The 18798-nt window shown below is 43.4% G+C and overlaps 1 protein-coding gene across 3 annotated transcripts in view; it reads right to left on the reverse strand.

The window, feature by feature from the left end:
• Positions 1–15831, reverse strand: part of TRIM45 (tripartite motif containing 45) — an 83282-nt gene extending 67451 nt beyond the window's left edge. The window contains exon 1 of one of the 3 annotated variants that reach the window (XM_069202810.1): positions 15745–15831. The gene's annotated coding sequence lies outside the window, so the exon portion shown is untranslated. Of the gene's footprint in view, positions 1–15543 lie in introns of all 3 variants that reach the window. The other 2 variants (XM_069202811.1, XM_069202812.1) reach the window with 2 other exon arrangements.
• Positions 15832–18798: the final 2967 nt, after the last annotated feature.

Here is an 18798-nt window from a genome sequence, read left to right on the forward strand (position 1 = left end):
AATTATAGGCTCCCCTGTAAAAATCTTTGGAGAAATATTGGGTGTTTCAAGACTAATTCCCAGAACAGGCACAAAACACTGTTGCCAGACATCCTCGTTCACAATAGTGTAAGGTAAACCAGAGTCTGCAACTACAGAAATGTCTACACCACCAACAGATATATCGCATAACGGTCTGTTGTTACTCCCTCTTTTAAGTTCAATAGTTTATCACCAATATTCAAAACACATACATTTTAATCTGAATCATAAGAAGAACTATTATGCGAATATACTTCCTCTATACATTTCACACAAACATCTCTATTCACATTCTTTTTCTTACAACACACTTTAGCAAAATGACCCAGAATCCCACAGTTCGAGCACTTCTGGTTCCGAGCAGGATTTTTTTTTTTTTTTTTAACATTCGCTAAATTATACTTGCTCCCACATCTGAAAGAAGCTTTACTTTCTCTCAAATTAACGTCATCTTTACGTGTGGGACCAATTCATTTGTTTGAAGTTTTGTTGGACTTTCTCACTTTGGCTACTATGTAATTGTCCTCTGAATCGGTAGCCATTTTATCTTCACTGCGCAAAACGGCCTTAGCACACCTTCCGGTAAGCTCAGCACTCTTAACCATGTCAATGACTTCTTGCAAAGATGCTTCTCCTCTTGCCCAAAGTTTATCTTGAATATGAGGATTCGCCATTTGCATCACAATTTGATCCTTAATAAGATCATCATGAAGATTCCCAAACTTGCACGAGACGGCCAAATTTTTAAGTGCTGTGACGTAATCCTCTACTGGCTCTTCTGGTTGTTGCTTCCTGCGAAAAAATTGGTATCGATCCACAGCAATACACACTGTTGGTTTAAAATACTGAGTAAGATCATCAAGAGCTTGAGTATACATATCTCCTACATCTGGAGGTCTAAGTTTTTTTTATTAATACTGTTGTAAAAACGTTCAATCCTTTAGCTCCTAGACAATGTAGAAGTTTTTTTCCCTCTGGTGTAAGATCCTCATCATCTTCAAAAGTTGAAATGTAATTTTCAAAATATTCTTTCCAATCTTCCCATTTTAAGTGTGGTTCTCCACTTTGAGAGAAGAACGGTTCTGGAGGAGTAAGGTTCCACACATTTCCTGAAGCTATGTTGCACTAATTTATACCCAACATAAATAAACTAGAAACATAGTAAGATAATACTCCATTAAAGCGAAAAAAAAGCCTCTCAAACTGCTCCAAAAATGAAAACATTTTTTTTCTTTCTTCTTTTTTTTTCTAAATACATTGCAAACAACAACGATCAGCAAACATATTTCAAATTCCTCATGAGGGAAAATAACGATCCAAAAAAACAAGCTCAGGATAAAAGCAAGTTCAAAATAACTCAGTTGTAGCCGCAGGAAAAGCATTAATCGTCTAGTAACAATGGCAATGCCGTGCAATAATTAATATAAACGTCAAAGTCAACACCGTGCAAAGCTGGTTGCTTAGCAACTGGAAACAATGTGATGTTCATCTATGTAGCATGCCACAAGACTTGAGACGTCAAAAAACAGGAAACCAAACAACGTAGGACATCAGGATTCTGTTGCACAAGCTCAGGTCCGAAAGCCCACGTGCACAACACTTTAAAGTACTCACAAATGGTCCTTGCGCAGGAAATTGACTCGTAGAAATTCTGCAGTATAGGCCAAGATGTAGCACAGGACACAGGCCGACACATACAGGAAACTGTAGAACTTCAGCTATAAGGACTGACATGCATGCACCACGCTGGCCCCAAGTGATGATTATCGCGGTCTGCGGATTTCCCTTGACCCGAATAGCTTTTTGCCGTAATAATGGCTATGGACACTACCTTTGAGACATTTTGAAGGAACTTCTGGCATATTAGAAATATTCTCCTAGGATTATTCCTATTATGACTGATCGGTTACTATATAGCCCTGAAGAAGCCCTATGTTGAGGGGCGAAACGCGTTGGCTGTCATTGTAATGCGGTAAAAAGATCTTTGTGAACAAATTCTTTGGAATTGGATGAAAATAAAAAGAAGATTTGTTTCATCTTCACTATAGGAGGATTGGACTTTATATCCTATCCAATTAATTGCTAAACTAGTGGTGCACCGGCATTATAGTTTTCATTCTTAGGGTTCATTTTACCTATTAAGCTTCTTCTGCAGCGGGAGCTCTGGTCGTGTTGCACACATTCAATATTACTATTTGACTACTTTTTTCTTCGTTGCTGTAGACATTTGGGAACTTATAGGGAGTGGTGCGTTTCTTACGAGTCTGCTGCAAATCCTTTTGTATGTAAAATACTAAAACCACATTAAATGAATTGGACGGAAATACTTATTTTTCAAAGATGGGTCCAAACTGACATAATGCGTGTAAAGCAGGTCTATCCCTCAAAATACTGTCCTCAACAGGGGGAGAGGACAGTGGCAAGGTGAATAACCAAGACAACTTTGCAGGACATGTGTAACCCCGCAGGCACATCCCAGAGCACCCCCCGGGCGTGGGGCTGGGGCCCCGCCATCACCCCAAGAGCCGAGCCCTACAATCATAGCACCCACATTCCATTCCACTGCCCTGTTGTACTCGCAGCTGCTCAGGATGTCTATGTGCCACCAGCCAATCCGAGCCAGAGGCTCGCTGCCAGAAGGATGGGTGGGGCTGCTCCCAGAGCAAGGCGTGGAATGCACACTCTACCACCTGATAGGTCGACGAGTCTCCAGTGCAAACTGAAAACAGGCTGTGCTAAGGCATCAGTTAAGGGGACGGAAATGGGGCGGCCATATTGGATAAGGGCAAGTTTTACATCGTTGCTGGTGAAGTTGTACAATTCTCAAAGGCAACACCAGAGACACAACTGAAAGAACAAAACAGAATGTCGTAGTTGTACTGAGGCATCATAATTTATTAAAAAGTAACCAATTTAGGAAAATCAGCAATATACGACTAAATCATTAAAATAATTAAGAAACCTGCCACGTTCTTGTATCAATTTCCAGAATTCGAGAGCAATTAACATTCTTTAGTTTATTATGAATATTCCTTATGATAGTGATCCTAACTTGTTTTGCTTATGAGGGACATTATTCTGTCATGGCCACCTGTTGTTGGCCATCTTTAGACTGGTCACAGCTGCCAAGAGTCCCAGTTCCATGAATAACTATTTTGGGCCACTTCACCTTTTTCGTAGAGTTCTGGAACTTGTAGTTTTATTTAACCCAGTATAAAACCCAGAACTATTAGTCCCTGAAATCTAATTGAAAAACAGTACAGCACTTAACAGTCACTCATGGAAATAGGAAACTCACTCATACATGCCAACATTTTACAGCAGACAAGTGAGAGATTTAAAAACAATAGTTGGGAGAATGTATTTTCCCCACTGACATTTGTTGAAGCAAAGGCAATCTATCTGACTCAAGTCAAAAAGGAAGAGTCACTTTGAAGTCATCTGGTGACTCTAGCTGGGCTATTCCAGTAATTATCTGCTGAAGACATCCAAAACCATCCTGAGGTATGTGTATGGGGCACAATATTTAAATGAGATGACTCTAGAGTAATCACAATAACTACTCCAGGGTGATCTTGTGATTACTTCAGTGGAAAACATGCAATGATTATTTACTACTACAGGATGAGCCTGTGATGACTTCAGGATGAGGCTGTGTTACCCCATGATGATTCACTGACAACTTCAGGATGAGGCTGTATTACTCCATGAAGATTCCATGACGTCGTCAGGATGAGACTGTATTACTCCATGAAGATTCCATGACAGCTTCAGGATGAGGATATACTAATCCAGGATGATCCCACAATGACTTCTGGCTGATGCTTTATTACTCCATGATGATTTTAGGATGGGGATGTATTACTTAAGGGGGGGGGGGTGATCCCACAAGGATTTAGAAACGGGGCTGCAAGATGTCTTATGTAGAAATAGTCAACCTTGAGAAAATTAGTAAATAAGCCTTTTTTCTTTTATTTTGCCTGTGGGACAGATCATGGCTTCATATCCCACCAATTACAGTTCTACAGATGCTCCATAAAACAAAGGGTGGATTCCTTGTTCAAACACATGAAAACTGCACGTAAAACGGACCTTGAAGGCATGGACTGCCCACTGTTTTTTTATGGTTTTTCAGTAGTCAAAAACACAGCAATCACAGGTTGTTAGGCCAGTCATATTGGCTTCTGGGAAGCCATTCACTCTAGTTCTGTCCCCTGCACATATATTCATATAATATATGGGACTACATGGATGGGCAGGTAATCTGTTAGCAGTTCATGGATCACTGAAGGACACTTTTGGCTGTTTACTTTATATGTGTGTGGTAAATTGAACAGCTGTTACCAACTCCATCATTATTGTACATTATTTTCTTTCACACTGAGGTTTCAACTGCTTAAATTAGGTGAACCATCTATGTGTGGGGGAAGATGAGGAATGGCCAGAGGAACAGGAATAAGAGTTGTGGAGAGTGGTCAAGTCATGGAGTAGTAAACTGACATAAGGGAGCGGCTGACGATGAGGTGCCTTGTGAAAGAGGTTCTCTGAATGGCCAAGTAATACAAGTGAAAGAGTAACAGTGTGAGTGATGAAGTTAGCAATGGTGATAAAATAAGTGGTCATGCTTTGTTGTGCTTGTGAAACAGTGTGAAAGATTAGTGCTGAAAGTAAGTGCTATTTTAACAGTCTGAAGGCAAGCAATTGGTGCTGCAAGTGAATTCTGAGTGGCTGAGTAGTGCTAACTGCAGCTGAATGTGTGGTGTTTCTGAGTGGTTGTGAGCAAACGTCCTATGGCGAGGTGAATGACACTACACAGGTTATGCATGTTTGGTGTAAGGAGTGGTGTAACATGATGATGGAGGGTCAATGGAATAAACTAGATTTTTGTGTGGTCTCAGTTTGTGGTGATGTTACTGTGTAGTAATACCATTGGCTGATAAGTATTGTTTGAGGATAAGTGGTGTGTTCAATGAGTTATGCCAGTAGCTTTGTAAGTGGATAGATTATGCTGCAAGCATGAGAGGCTGAGCTGTGTTCCATGTGGGTGAGTGTGTAGAGTTGTGTCTGGAATGGCCTAAGAAGAACAGGTGTGGGTGTCATAGTGTGTGGTAAGAGACTGGTGTCACAAATGAAGGATATTATAAAACATGCAAGCAAATCATGCAGGAAAGTGATTTTGTATCAGGTAAATGCTGATATGTGTGTAGTGTTAAGTGGCAATGCTGTGCGAAGACGAGTTGTGATATGACTGGCTGTTCGTGAAGAGGTGGACCGTCAAGTAAGTGGGGAATGCAAATCAAAAGGGGACAGTGTAGGAGGCTGGCCTGGTTTGTAGTGGGTACCTAAGGTACTTAACCTTATACCAAGTCCAGTTATCCCTTATTAGTGAAATGTAGGCAGTGTTCTAGCAGCTTAGGCTGTCTAGAGGTAGCTGTAGCAGAGCAGCTTAGGCTGAACTCGGAGTCATGCAAAGCTCCTGCAATACCACTATAGTTACACGTACTTATACACAATAAAAGACAATACTCAGTGTTACCAAAAATAAAGGTACTTTATTTTAGTGACATAGGGCCAAAAATATCTTAGAGGCAATAGTCCTTCTGGAGGTAAGTATTATACACAATATATACACTAGTAACCAAAATCAGGTAAATAAACAGTCATAGAATAGTGCAAACAGTATAAAATACAATAGATCGCTAGGGGCAACACAAACCATATACTAAAATAGTGGAATGCAAATGTCGAATTCCCCCCTCTGCAAGTGTACTGTGTAGAGGGGTCCTGGGAGTGTAGGAAAACACCAAAGTAAAGTACCCCACCCCAGAGCCCAGGAAAGCAGAAGTAAAGTACAGCAAGTTTCCTCAGGACACACTACAAGTCGTGATAAAGGATTATGCAAGAACCAAGCACGTCTGCAAGCAACAAACGATGGATTCCTGGACCTGAAGACCTTTGGAGAGAGGAGACCAAGTCCAGAAGTCAAAGAAGAGTCCAGGAAGCACAGGAGCCCCTGCCAACCTAAAAGAAGGTGCAAAACTGGATTCTCCGGTCAGAAGAAAAGTACAGAAGTGCACCAAAGAAGATGGCTGTGGGTTCCTGCTTGGTGCAAGAGATGTCCCACGTCGAGTTGCTGGATGCAGGCTGTTTGCATTGCTGGATTCCGCCAACAAGTCTTGGTTCAAACAAGTATGCGGTTTGGGTCAAAAAGGAGCTGTCTGGACCCAGAAGGGACCTGGGGGTCTCAACTAGGACTGAGGAGACAGAGGGGGCTCTCAGCACTTCAGAGAGCCCTCGGAAGACCAGGCAGCACCCACGGGAGTCCCAGAACATGGGGACAAAGAAGATGCAAAGTGCGGTCGTTGCACCACTACACTGGAGGTTCCCACGCTGCCGGAAAACAACTCAGGGAGCTGTGCGCCGCAGGATGGAGTGCTGGGGACCTCGGCTATGCTGGGCACGAAGAACTTTTGGAAGAAGTGCACAGAAGGCCAAGGAGCTGCAGAAGATGCAGTGCCCAGGGGTACTGTCGCAGCACGGGAAGACAAGCTCTTACCTCCACCAAAGTTGGACAGCTGGACCCTTGGACAGTCTGGGTCATTTCGATCCACCACCTGTGTTCCAGGGAGTACGCTTGTCGTCAGGAGAGGAGTCCCAGAGTACCGGTTGTCATCGCAGAAGGGTGCCTGCAGAGGCAGGGAAGTGACTCTGTCACTCCACTGGAGATTCCTTCAGTTCTTCTGGTGCAGGGTGAAGACAGGCAGTCCTCAGAGCATGCACACCTTGAAAACTGTTGCAAATGCTGGCTGCAGCGGGCGTTGTAGGTCACAGGAGTCGTCCTGGATACTTTGTTGTAGTTACAGCGGTTCCTGGAGCAGTCTGAGGTTGATCCGACGGTCAAAAGCTGAAGCAGAGGAGTCCTGGAGGAATCTTGCAAACCGAATTTGAGGAAGCACCCAAAGGAGAGACCCTAAATAGCACTGAGAGGGGGATTGGCTACCTACCCAGGTATGCACGTATCAGGAGGGATCTCTGGCCACTCAGAGGTCTCCAGGGGGTCCCCACACCTTGGGATCCAAGATGGCTAACGCCAGGGACACACTGGAGGAGCTCTATGCTGTCACCCCTTTCCTTTGTCCAGTTTTGTGCCAGAGCAGGCTCTGGGGGTCCCTGAACCAGTGTGAACTGGATTATGCAAGGAGGACACCGTTTATGCCCTTCAGAGCATTTCTAGAGGCTCTGGAGGACACCCCTACCATGCCTGTAACAACTATTTCCAATGGGAGAAGGGTGTAACACCCCCTCCTAAAGGAAATGCATTGTTCTGCCTTCCTGGGATTGAGCTGCTCAATCCCCAGCAGGGCAGAAACATGTCTGTGAGGTGGCAGTAGCTGGGGCTGCAGAGGAAACCGCAGAGAGCTGGTTTGGCGGTATTGGGGGTCCAGGGTGCATAGGATTGGCCCCCCAATACCAGGTTTGGATGGGCGGTCAATTTCATGATCTTAGACACCTCACATGACCATATTCGGAGTTACCATTGTGAAGCTACATATATGTATTGATATATATGTAGTGCACGCTTATAATGGTATCCCCGCACTCACGAAGTCCGGGGAATTGGCCCTGAGCAACGTGGGGGCACCTTTGCTAGTACAATGGTGCCCTCACACACAGTAACTTTGCATCTAGGCTTCAGTAAATGAAAGTTAGACATATAGGTGACTTATAAGTTACTTAGTGCAGTGTAAAATGGCTGTGAAATAATGTGTGCACTATTTCACTCAGGCTGCAGTGGCAGTCGTGATGAAAGGTTTGTATGAGCTCCTTATGGGTGGCAAAAGAAATGCTGCAGCCCATAAGAACCTCCTGGACCTCAATGCCCTGGGTACCTAGGTACCATATACTAGGGACTTATAAGGGGGGTCCAGTGTGCCAATCAGAATTGGAATATGGAGTCACTAAACCGTAGTGACAAATTTGGTAAGTAGAGAGACCATAAGCACAGGAGTTCTGGTTAGCAGAACTTCAGTGGCACAGTCAAGCATACTGACAACACACATAGGCCACAAACTATGAGCACTGGGGTCCTGGCTAGCAGGATCCCAGTGAGACAGTAAAAACACACACTGACAAACACTCACAAACAGGCCAAAAATGGGGGTAACCATGCTAGAAAGAGGCTACTTTCTCACAGAGAGTAGAATTTTGAGCGGGTGATAACTGTATGTAGAAGGCCTAGTGGTATGACTAGCTGGTGAGAAAGAGCAGTGTCAAAAGTTTGAGTGGGAGATTGAGTGTTTTTCATCATGGGAGATGTGGGGTCAATTAGGTGGTATGGCAGTAAGGTCTGGGTGACTAATGTGTTGAAAGGGTGGTGCTGATTGAGTCTGTTAATAGTTTGAAAAAGGGTGAATGATGCTAGTGAGTATTAAGTGGTGGCAAGTGGTTCAGTGGTATGCACCAGTGGCTGTAACAGAGTAATAACAAGTAAAGTAGTAAGTGGTATAACTGCTTGAAGGCAAAGGGTGAAATCTTGGGAGTTACTTCCCAAACTTGTGCTAAGTGAATGCAGGAGAACAGGGCTGCTGTGTAACATTGTGGGAATATAATGAGTGGATATTGGTGCAACAACTTAACTGAGAATTATTATATCAGAAACATGCAGAAGGCAAGAATGTATGATGAGTTTGTAGTGTGAAAGCTTGTATAAGAGGGAGTAGTGTTACTTTTGTGAATATCTGTGGTTGGTTGGTATAACAAGTAAGAGGCTATGAATGATATGTGTGGCATTGTACAATTATGTTGCAGGTAACAAGGGGAAGGGAAATGAGCCAGTGGGGTTGTGCATATGAGTGATGTGAGAGAGAGATATCATAACTGACTGTGGAGCATGTTGATGGTGAGTATGAACTGTGCTGGGGAATACAATGCTTCCAGTACTAGATGTTAATGTTAAAATCTGGCATTTTGGGAATAACCCTGGTTTGGTGAAACTGAAAAAGTTGGACATAGATACCTAAAGGCATTTATCTGTAAAAGAAAGTATAGGACACTGAGCACACAATAAAATGTTTGGCTGCATGGATGTATCCCAAAAAACAAACAATGCATTGGTCCAGTTAAATTCTACTGCACTTCAATTAGCTACACATTTAATTAATAATTATGTGCTTGCTTAAAACTGGTGTTTACAAAAATTGTTCTAGTTTGAGAACATTGTAAGTATACCTGTATCGCAATAGTCCCCATTTTAAATTGACTCCCATTTTTAGTTAACAAGACCAGCAGATGCAAGTTATGTTCAATAAAATATACTATTTCTATTCTACGTGTGTTTGTTTTAACACATGCATTCCAGTGCCAACATGAAGATAGCAGGAAAATTAGAGATACACTTAAAATACTAGCAAATTCAAGAGATGAATACAATAATTTATTAGCACTCTGTGGTGGTCGCCATTGTTTTCACACTAAAACATTCTGCTGGTGCACTGTCAGTGAAGCAAGTGAGAGAAAACTGTTGAGCATTGGTGTCTCCTGATGCAGTGCTGACTGCAGACATTGGTGTTTTAGCAGTGGGTGGTAGAGGGCTGTAAATGTCAACAATGTGTAATTAATTTTGTTACACTTGCAATCAACTACTCTTTCACCAAAGCTCAATGCTATCCTCCGTAGAATGCTTAGCAACCGTACAAATTTCAATGGTAGGCTACCCATTTCTTCTGCAGCACTCTTCTGTTCATATTTAACCCTTAAACACTTTCTATGAGGCAAGGACACGCCTTGGCAATTCCTGCCTTGGTGTAGAAAAAAACGTCTCGCTTTTTGGCCTATTGACTTTGCCACTGGTTTTGGCCTGTGCACAGCACCCTAACCATGGTTAGTAAACAGGAATAAAAAGAATAAAAAGCCTAGACAGCTATCTGCATCATTTTGTAGGTTCGTGCACCAAGCATGGTCGAAGATGGATCGATAAATAAAATCGGAAACACTATGAGGGTTTCAATAACACAAAGGGCATAGGGGGAAGCAACTCTGAGGCCACAGTGAAGGAAGTTGGACATTTTGCACATGTGTGCAGGGATTCCTTCTGAATAATGCTTGTGGACAACACTGGCGTGCAGGAATTTTCCCTGAGTTTGAGTGGGAAGGGTGTCAGCAAAAAAGTGATGCTTTCAATTAAAATGGTTGAGATCAGTGTGGATGTAAGTGGGAAGGGTGGAGACCCAGTTTGTGAGGTAATAATGGGGGACAATTGTATTAGGGTCACTGTGGACTCTGGGCAGCCTATTACCATTAGTTCGGATAAACTATTTGTTGAGAGGTGGCAAGGCATGAATTTGTATCCTCCTGATATCCACACAATAAATTTTGGGGGCCAAGAGATTGAGTTGTGTGGGAATTTCATGGAGAATTTATGTTACAAGAGCAGGTTTATTCACACCAAGAACTATGTAGAGGAACGTGGATATAACATCTTGGGATGGAAAGATCAGGGTAAATTTGGCATGGTCCTCAAACCTGGAACTGCACTTCCGATCTCTTTGATTAATGAACTGGAAGAAGATTGTAATTCATTGGAAGATGTTTTGCCTAAACACTGGGGTGTGTTTGAGGACAAGTTGGGAATGGTTAAAGGGTTTGAACACAAAATCATTCTTAAGCCGAATGCTGCCCCAGTTATACATCGTGTTCGTAATGTCCTGTTATGCATTAGGCAGAGACTTAAGGATCATTTGTCATAGTTGTGTGTGGATGGGGTGATTGAGCCAATTGAATCTTCACAATGGATTTCTCCCATAGTGGTGGCAGTTAAGAAATCAGGGGATGTGAGACTCTGTGTTGACCTCAGATCAATAAATAAGGACATCCAAATTGATTGTTTCCCCTTACCTAAGAACCAGGACATGTTAGCCCATCTTGGCGGTTCGAGGGTTTTTCGATATTGGATCTAAGGGCTGCATATCATCAGGTTGAACTTAGTCCGGAATCTAGAGATCTTACGGCATTTAACACGTCGTTTGGAGCTTTCCGTTTACTGAGGATGCCGTTTGAACTGGCATCGGCGGCTTCCGTGTTTCAAAAGTTGATGTATCAATTATTTGGAGAATAAAAAGGAGTGTTGATGTACCAAGATGATATATTGATAAGCTCAGAATCTATTCAGTCACAGATGTGTAAACTAGATAGAATTCGGAGTATTCTTGAGAACCATGGGATGACAGTTTCCTAACAAAAATGTAAATTTATGTTGAAAGATGTGGAGTATTTATGTCACAAGATAAGTGAGCATGGCATCAAACTCAAAAATTATCTTTTGATGGCAACTGAAAAATGTGCTCCGCCGAAGGATAAGGATCAATTAAGGTCCTTTTTGGGTTTATGTGAATATTATTCCAAGTTTGTGCAGAATTTTGCTTTGCAGTGTGAACCTTTACAGAAATTGTTGCGGAAAAATGTGAGATTTGAATGGGAACAGGAACTGTTGGAGACATTCAATGTTTTGAAGAAGCTCATTGTGGAAGCACCAGCTATATAACCTTTTGATGAGGAAGCCTTTTCAGTAGTGACTGTGGATGCAAGTAATTCTGGAACTGGAGCTGTGCTTACACAACTGCATGAAGGACGTGAATCTACTGTGGCTTTTGCTTTGCGTAGACTAACTGCATCTGAGGACAACTATAGTACAATTGAAAAAGAAGCGTTGGCTTGTGTTTGGGGTGTTCATCACTTTTCCACTAATTTGTGGGGTAGAGAATTTGTGGTGGTCACCGATCATAAACATTTGATGCACATGTAGAATGAAAAAGGGATGGGTAATGCGAGTGCCCAGTTGATTCGATTATTATCAAAAATGCATGTTTTAAATTTTAGGATGAAACACATTCAAGGAGGACAGAATTGCAGGGCTGACTCCCTAGCAAGGTGCCCCATAACTGAAAATGTTGATTCGGCAAGCGTGGGGGAGGAAGACAAAGAGGTTGCGATTGGTATGATGGATGGTTTGGTGGTTTCGGAGAGTGTTATTCCGAAGGAGAGCTGGGAGAACAAGGTGGAAAATGATCATATGTAAAAAAAAATCTCAAAAGCTACATAAAGAATGGTTGGCCTAAGAAAGGTCAACAAAGTCAAGGAGGAGCTGAGTATGGAGGGTAATTTGGTAATGAGAGGTACCAAATGAATCCCTCCTGTTGAGTTGAGAAGTAGTTTGGTCAAGTTGGCTCACAAGGGTCATGTTGGTATTACAGGTACTAGGAAGAAACTATACTTGTATTATTGGTGGCCTGGGATGGATGCAAATGTGGAGGTTTTGATGGACAGTTGTAGTGTGTGTTCGAAAGCTGAGAAGTCCATATGTGTACGGAACACTCCTTTGTGTCCTGTGAGGTTTCCTGAGTGGCCGTGGGAGAAGATTGGTATGGATTTCATTGGTCCTATTGGGGGACTGAATGAGGGGAGATTATTTGTGTTGGTGGTCGTAGATTACCATTCTAAATGGGTGTCCTATAAATTTTTGAGAGAACTTAACAAAGCAGGTGAGATGAAATTCCTGAGGAAACTTTTTCAATCAGAAGGGGTTCCAGCTTTTGTAGTTACAGACAACAGTGTGCAATTCGCGTCACATTGCATGAGGGAATTTCTGGATAAATTGGGGATTAAGCATATAACAACAGCGTTATATAGTCCTCAGGGCAATGGCATGGTGGAAAGGGTTAACCGTATGTTCAAAGAGACTATACAGATGGCCACGGAAGCTGGAGAATCCATTCAGGAAGCAACTGGAGAGAGTATCTGGTGCTATCATAACACTACACGTTCTACGACTGGTGTGACTCCCTCCGCATTGTTGAGAGGCAGACACTTGTTTAATGAGTTATCTCCTAAGTGTGTGATTGAGAAATCTGACCCAGATAAGGGTATTCCTAATGTGAAATCAATCAGGGACAAGATGGTGGAGTCGCAGGCTAAAGCTAGATGCAGGTATGATGATGTTAAGAAAGTGAGGGGGGTTGATTTTGAAATTGAGGATCGAGTAAAAGTAAGAAGACCTTATAAGGCTAAAGGTTGTAAATACTTCCCGGCTACTAAAGTGGTTCAGATTTCGAGGTACTCTTAAGGTTGAGGGGGCAAGTGGTAGAGTAAGAGAAAAGTAGCCAAGGTTGATAACATAGTTGATGCTCAAAGAATCCAGTTGGGGGACAAGGTCTCTGGTGAAGTCTCGGGAGGACTGATGAGTGAAGTTTGTATTAGGGATGGAATGTTTGGGATGGAAGAACGGAATGTTGCTGAGGAGCTTGAGGAGAGTTTGGTTTTGGATCAGGTGTGTGATGATGAGGAGGTATCAGAAGTAGCAAACAACATGGTGGTTAATGAAAATTCTATTTGCGGTTGTAAGGAAATGGGGGAAAAGGTTCATGGTGAGTTTCAGAAATCCAAACGGGTGATCAGCAAACCAAGATATCTGGAGGATTATGTTTTGGATTAGTGTTTATGTTTTGGGGTCAAATTTGTTGTTTGTTATTTAAGGGGGAAGACGTGAAATGTTTTAATTCATTAAGTTCTCGTGAGCGCTCATGAGCTATTGTGCTGCACGAAGACTCTGTGTGGAGTGTTAGGGTTTGTTCGGGGAGCTGCATTCCAGGGTGAGCGGTTGGTGGTCTTGGGATGCCAGTCGCTGAGGGACACGTAGATTCATATGTACAAGAAAAATAAAGATAGTGAATAATCCTACCTCAGCATGATACGTGTTTCTTTCGTGGATGCCACAACAAATACCTTGGGCAGAAGTTTATTCATGTGTAATGGAAAAAGTGAGAGAACAACGCAAAGAAATGTTTATCAAATTTGTACGTCTAAAGATCACAGATCAAGGTACAAAAAGATACCAGAGTGCTTTTCCACGTACAAGGACCAGTCGAGTAGTACACACCTGAAGATAGTCTATGTTAAAGGCAGGAGACAGTACAAGTCAAGTAACAACCTGTTTACCTGACCTATTCAAAGGGCACTGGTATCTGCTCTCTCCAATCACTCAGTTCATGTATCAGTCTTTGTTGCAATGTGAACTGTCTATAATTTTGAAATGATACTCAAGAACTCTGTTAAAATATGGTAGAAGATGAAAATATTTTCCATGGTTACAACAGGAAACCAGATGTTTTTCCATGCAAAACATACAAGGCCCTCTTAATATGGTCACAATATCTTCACCTAATTCTTAAATCTTACTGTCACATATCCCTTACATCCAACTTTTACCCATCCACATCTTTCTATTGTCTCCCAGCCTCTTTGACCACTTAACCTCATCATCAATCCCCTGCCCACCGCTAAAATTCATGGTGCCCAGGTCAGATCGCTCTATCTCTGCCCTTCTCCTCATTGTTCCTTAATCTTCGCCCCTCTTTTTATGGTACCAGGCCCCCAGACACTAAAATGGTTGCTCTTCAGTCAGTCATCCTTGACACTTCCAGTGAGCAATGCCCTCGTAGTATCATCTGTGGTACACGCGCTGTGCCTGCCCCCCTCAACTGTACTCTTCCTGTCACACACCTGTTATGCATCTCAAGTCCTTTCCTGTCACTCCTCCTGTTTTCCACTCCCTCTTAACGTGCCAGATGGACTACTTTGCCCTCTAGTTCCCTCTGTACTCCTGTCACCCCACCTGTCATCCATTTCCTCGCTGCCCCACCTTAGTTAATTAGATCACAGCCCTCTCCTGTCTCGTACACATTTCCTCTCACCAATTCATTGTAACATATGTTTTTAGTGATCTGTTGCTCAACTCTGTCACCCATCCGCTACCTTGTCACCCCATTACGGCTACATTTTGTTAACCCATCTCCCATCATCTACTTTCTGGCCACTTCTAGCAAACTGCTTCTTTTTACTTTTTTAACATTTTCACACTATCAGGGCCAAGGTTTCACCTCATTAATGCCAGTTTAACACCCTAATACAACAATAACTAACCTCTGCACACTTCGTTTCATTTGGAGTAACGATTAATTTGAGCTAGAAACATATTTTTGTTTAATCCTGCAGATTATGCAGCAAATCCATAACTACGCGGAACACGCCAAGGCCTGAAAAATTGCATAATTTCAGTGACTCTCTCCACAGTACACAACACGTCACAACTGGAGTTCACGCGCAGAACTACACGTCACTGTCTTCTCTCCTGCTTTTGGAAGAGTTAGTTACACAATACTAAAGCAAAATCCATTCCAAAACTTCGCTGAGTGTCCAGAGCTGGAGTGTGTGAACAGAAAAGTTTTCAATGTCTTCCTGTTTTCCCAGTCTGAAATGCAGTAACATTTTGGAACGGACACCGAAAGCATGAGGCCGAGTCCAGACAGAAATTAAAATGCCACACTAATGAATAAGGCCACGAGAGAGTAGGTAGCACGGACGTGAAGTTGAAAAAGTTACCCCTGGATATTTTTTTTTGCTTGTGCAAAGTACTTTAACAGATGCAAGAGATTACAAGATGTACACATGCGTGCTCGGTGCCTTACAAACCTGTCTAATCGGCTGCTGTAAGCCGGTGTGCACCAAAGCACTGGTCGGTAAAAAGGTGTAAATGAAATAGTTTGACCTCAAACTCAGAATATAAGAAATGCAACATCAAACGCAAAGTTTCCCTCTGAATAATAAGCACCATGGCCACAGAGTAAACAGCTAGATCCACAAAATATGGACACGAAGTGGCGGCAAAAATACCGTGCTCACTCCCGGTGTTCACGAAAGAGAAGGTCCAGTCCAACCCTTCCTCCCTCCCTCCCTCTTCCGGTTCGATCGTCGGCAGGACTTCCGGGTCATACTCTCTTCCGGAACATCCTGAACACTGGAAGTTGGCACACAGGAAACCGGGCTCAGAACAACGTAGACATAGAAAGAGGACCAGCAAGAAACCCGTAATGCTCTGCAATGGGAACGTTAGCCAGCGCACCACCAACAACTAGAGCGCTAACCTACTCTTTAGAATGTTCCCTCAATGGCCCCTGTGCTGTTGGACAAACCACACTTGGAATCTTTGATTCTTTGTCAGGACCAGAGGCTCCGATTATGCTTCTCAATTCTATGTCAGGACCGGAGGCTCAGGTTATGCTTCTCTTTCTATGCTTTGTTATAAACAGCAGCCAATAGGGGAGGATGTTATTAAATCAAAACATATCCCAGAGTTCTAATGTGTAATATCATAACTATAGAGTATATAGTATATAAACATCAAAGGCCAATGAAATTCCTCTTCTTTGCTGCTTCCGCAGCCAGTTAAGTGCCTCTGCATGTTCTAATACTTAGCTTCATTTTGTATGTTTGAATTGTTGATTGTTACAGCGCTGTGTTTATTTTAACCTTGTGGAGCGGGAGCTTTTACAAAGCGTTGCCGGTAAAATTATTTTTAGTCCTTCGGTACTTGGCCGGCAGATCTATAGGCACGCTCACACGCATGCACGCTCACACGCGCGCCGGCACACGCATGCACTCGCGTTTACTCATTTTTGCTGCCACCCGTTTTAGAAATCCTTGACTGAAGATCGGAACGGTGCAGATTAGTAAAGCGAGTTAAATAAGTGATTCCCTGCATTTCCCTTCAGCGTTCTGCCTACACTGGGCCTTTATATTACAAACTTGGCTCCCTTACGCCCTGAGACCTGGTGATTGGCTCAGGGTGGGAAAATAAGCATAGGCTTTGCCTAGAGTGCTGCAGGCTGCTCCCTCCACGTTTTACATTCAAATTTATTGGCCTGCTGGAGGTTTTTCACTCCCCCTGACTGTAGTCTCTGGCTACACTTGAATTTACACGCCTTGTGACGTGTTTACTATTATTACTATGGTTCACTCTTACTCCTACGAGAAGGAGGAATATTTTGGGGGTGAATCCCCATCTTTTGAGGAAAACCTGGTGGGTGCCTTGGATAACAGTTTCCAACTCTCAGTAAATAAGGTTTTAGCAAAGGCTCTTGGCCCTCTCACGCACATCTTTGAGAGCTTTGCATGTCATAAGGGATGGCTTCCTCCCATTACGCCTTCCGAGGACACTCAAACGAGCCAACCCTCTACATATAAAGGTAAAGCGAAGGCCAAGAAATGGGCTCATTCAGAAATCTTTGACAAGCTGTCTGCTTCCATTCAAAAAGAGCATGGATATAGCTCCTCTCAACAGCATGACGCTTATGGGACAGATCAGTCTTCGGGGCCATTCTTCCTCCAAACACTCTAATTCTGATTCAGAGGCGGATCCCGGTGACCGCCCCAGCCCAAGCAAACGCAGAAAGACAGAAAGTTCAAATAGTCCGGCTACTAAGACCCCTCGGGTGCTGACCTTTAATCCGGAGCATATTATCCACCCTCGCTCCTCGACCTGGACCCCCCTTCCGGAAGTAGCGGTGTACCTCCGAGACCACATAAGAGCAGGATTTAACAAAGATGTAAGAGCAAGGTTACGGGCGGAATGTCCTAGACCAGAACTGGAGGGTAAGGTCACAGACACCCCAGACATTGACCCTACAATGGTCACGTTTATGAAAAAATGGGCCAAGGACCCTAAAAAGAGTCTTGACCGTGCATGGAGGTCCTTTCAAGATGAGTTACTTGATCTTTCTGGACCCTTAGCTGAAATACTAGAAATGGCATTTGTTGGAAAAGAATCTGGCTCCCCTATTGACCCGGATATTCTGGTGGGTTGGGCTCAGCGAGCCATTTGCCAACTGGGAAACGCTAACGTGGCAATCTCTACGGAGAGAAGGCGCTCCATCTTGATGCGCATTGACCCCCAGCTTAACGAGCTCGCTACCTCTGAAGCAGGTCAAGTAGCCCAGGGTCTTCTTTTCGGAGCCCCTTTCATTAAAGATCTTTCTAAATTTGCAGCTACCTTCAATTCAATGGACAAAGCCCAGTTATCCCTCAAGAAAGTTTTCAGGGAAACTCTTTTTTGGAGGGCCGGACGAATGCGGGGTCACTTGTCAGGCCGCTCCTATTATCAAGGCCCCAGACGTGATTCCTTTGCCCGCGGACGTAGGTATAACAGAGACCAACAGACAGATTCGACATTCTACCCCTCTCGGCCCCGCTGAGGCAGGGGACGTTATTAAAATAATTTCTACAAGGGACAACAAGCAAACTCCCAGGACTCTACCAATTCAGGTGAGACTCATTCCTCCATCAGAGGTGGTTCTTGGGGGCAGGGTGCAGACTTGCATTTCAGAATGGCAGAAATTAACCAAAGACCCATGGGTGTTAGAAACTGTACAGGGCTTCAAGTTGGAGTTTTATCAGTCCCCTTTTCAACACTCCCACCTCCATCTTCCCCATTTTTCCCGTTACGACCAAGAGGTCATAAGCTTGGAGGTTCAAGCCTTACTAAAAAAGGGAGCGATCTGCCATGCTATTCTTCATCCAAGAGGCTTTTTAAGCCCTTTCTTTCTGGTAGAAAAGAAAGGCGGAGGGTCAAGATTAGTTCTCAATCTCAAAGAATTGAATGCCTGGATAGTCTACAGGCATTTCAAAATGGAGGGAATTCATCTTCTAAGGGATATCCTTCAAGAAGGAGACTGGTTAGTACGCCTGGATTTAAAGGATGCCTATCTGAACATCCCAATTTTCCCTCCTCATCGTCACTTCCTTCAATTTTGTTGGCTAGACCAAATTTACGAATTCCAGGTTCTCCCTGTGGACTTTCCTCCGCTCCTTGGTGCTTTACCAAGGTGATGAGACCAGTGGTGGAGTCTCTTCGCACTCGGGGGTGCGTCTGATTGTTTACCTAGACAATCT

Source organism: Pleurodeles waltl, chromosome 8 (assembly GCF_031143425.1).
Source record: "Pleurodeles waltl isolate 20211129_DDA chromosome 8, aPleWal1.hap1.20221129, whole genome shotgun sequence".
Classification (NCBI taxonomy): Eukaryota; Metazoa; Chordata; class Amphibia; order Caudata; family Salamandridae; genus Pleurodeles; species Pleurodeles waltl.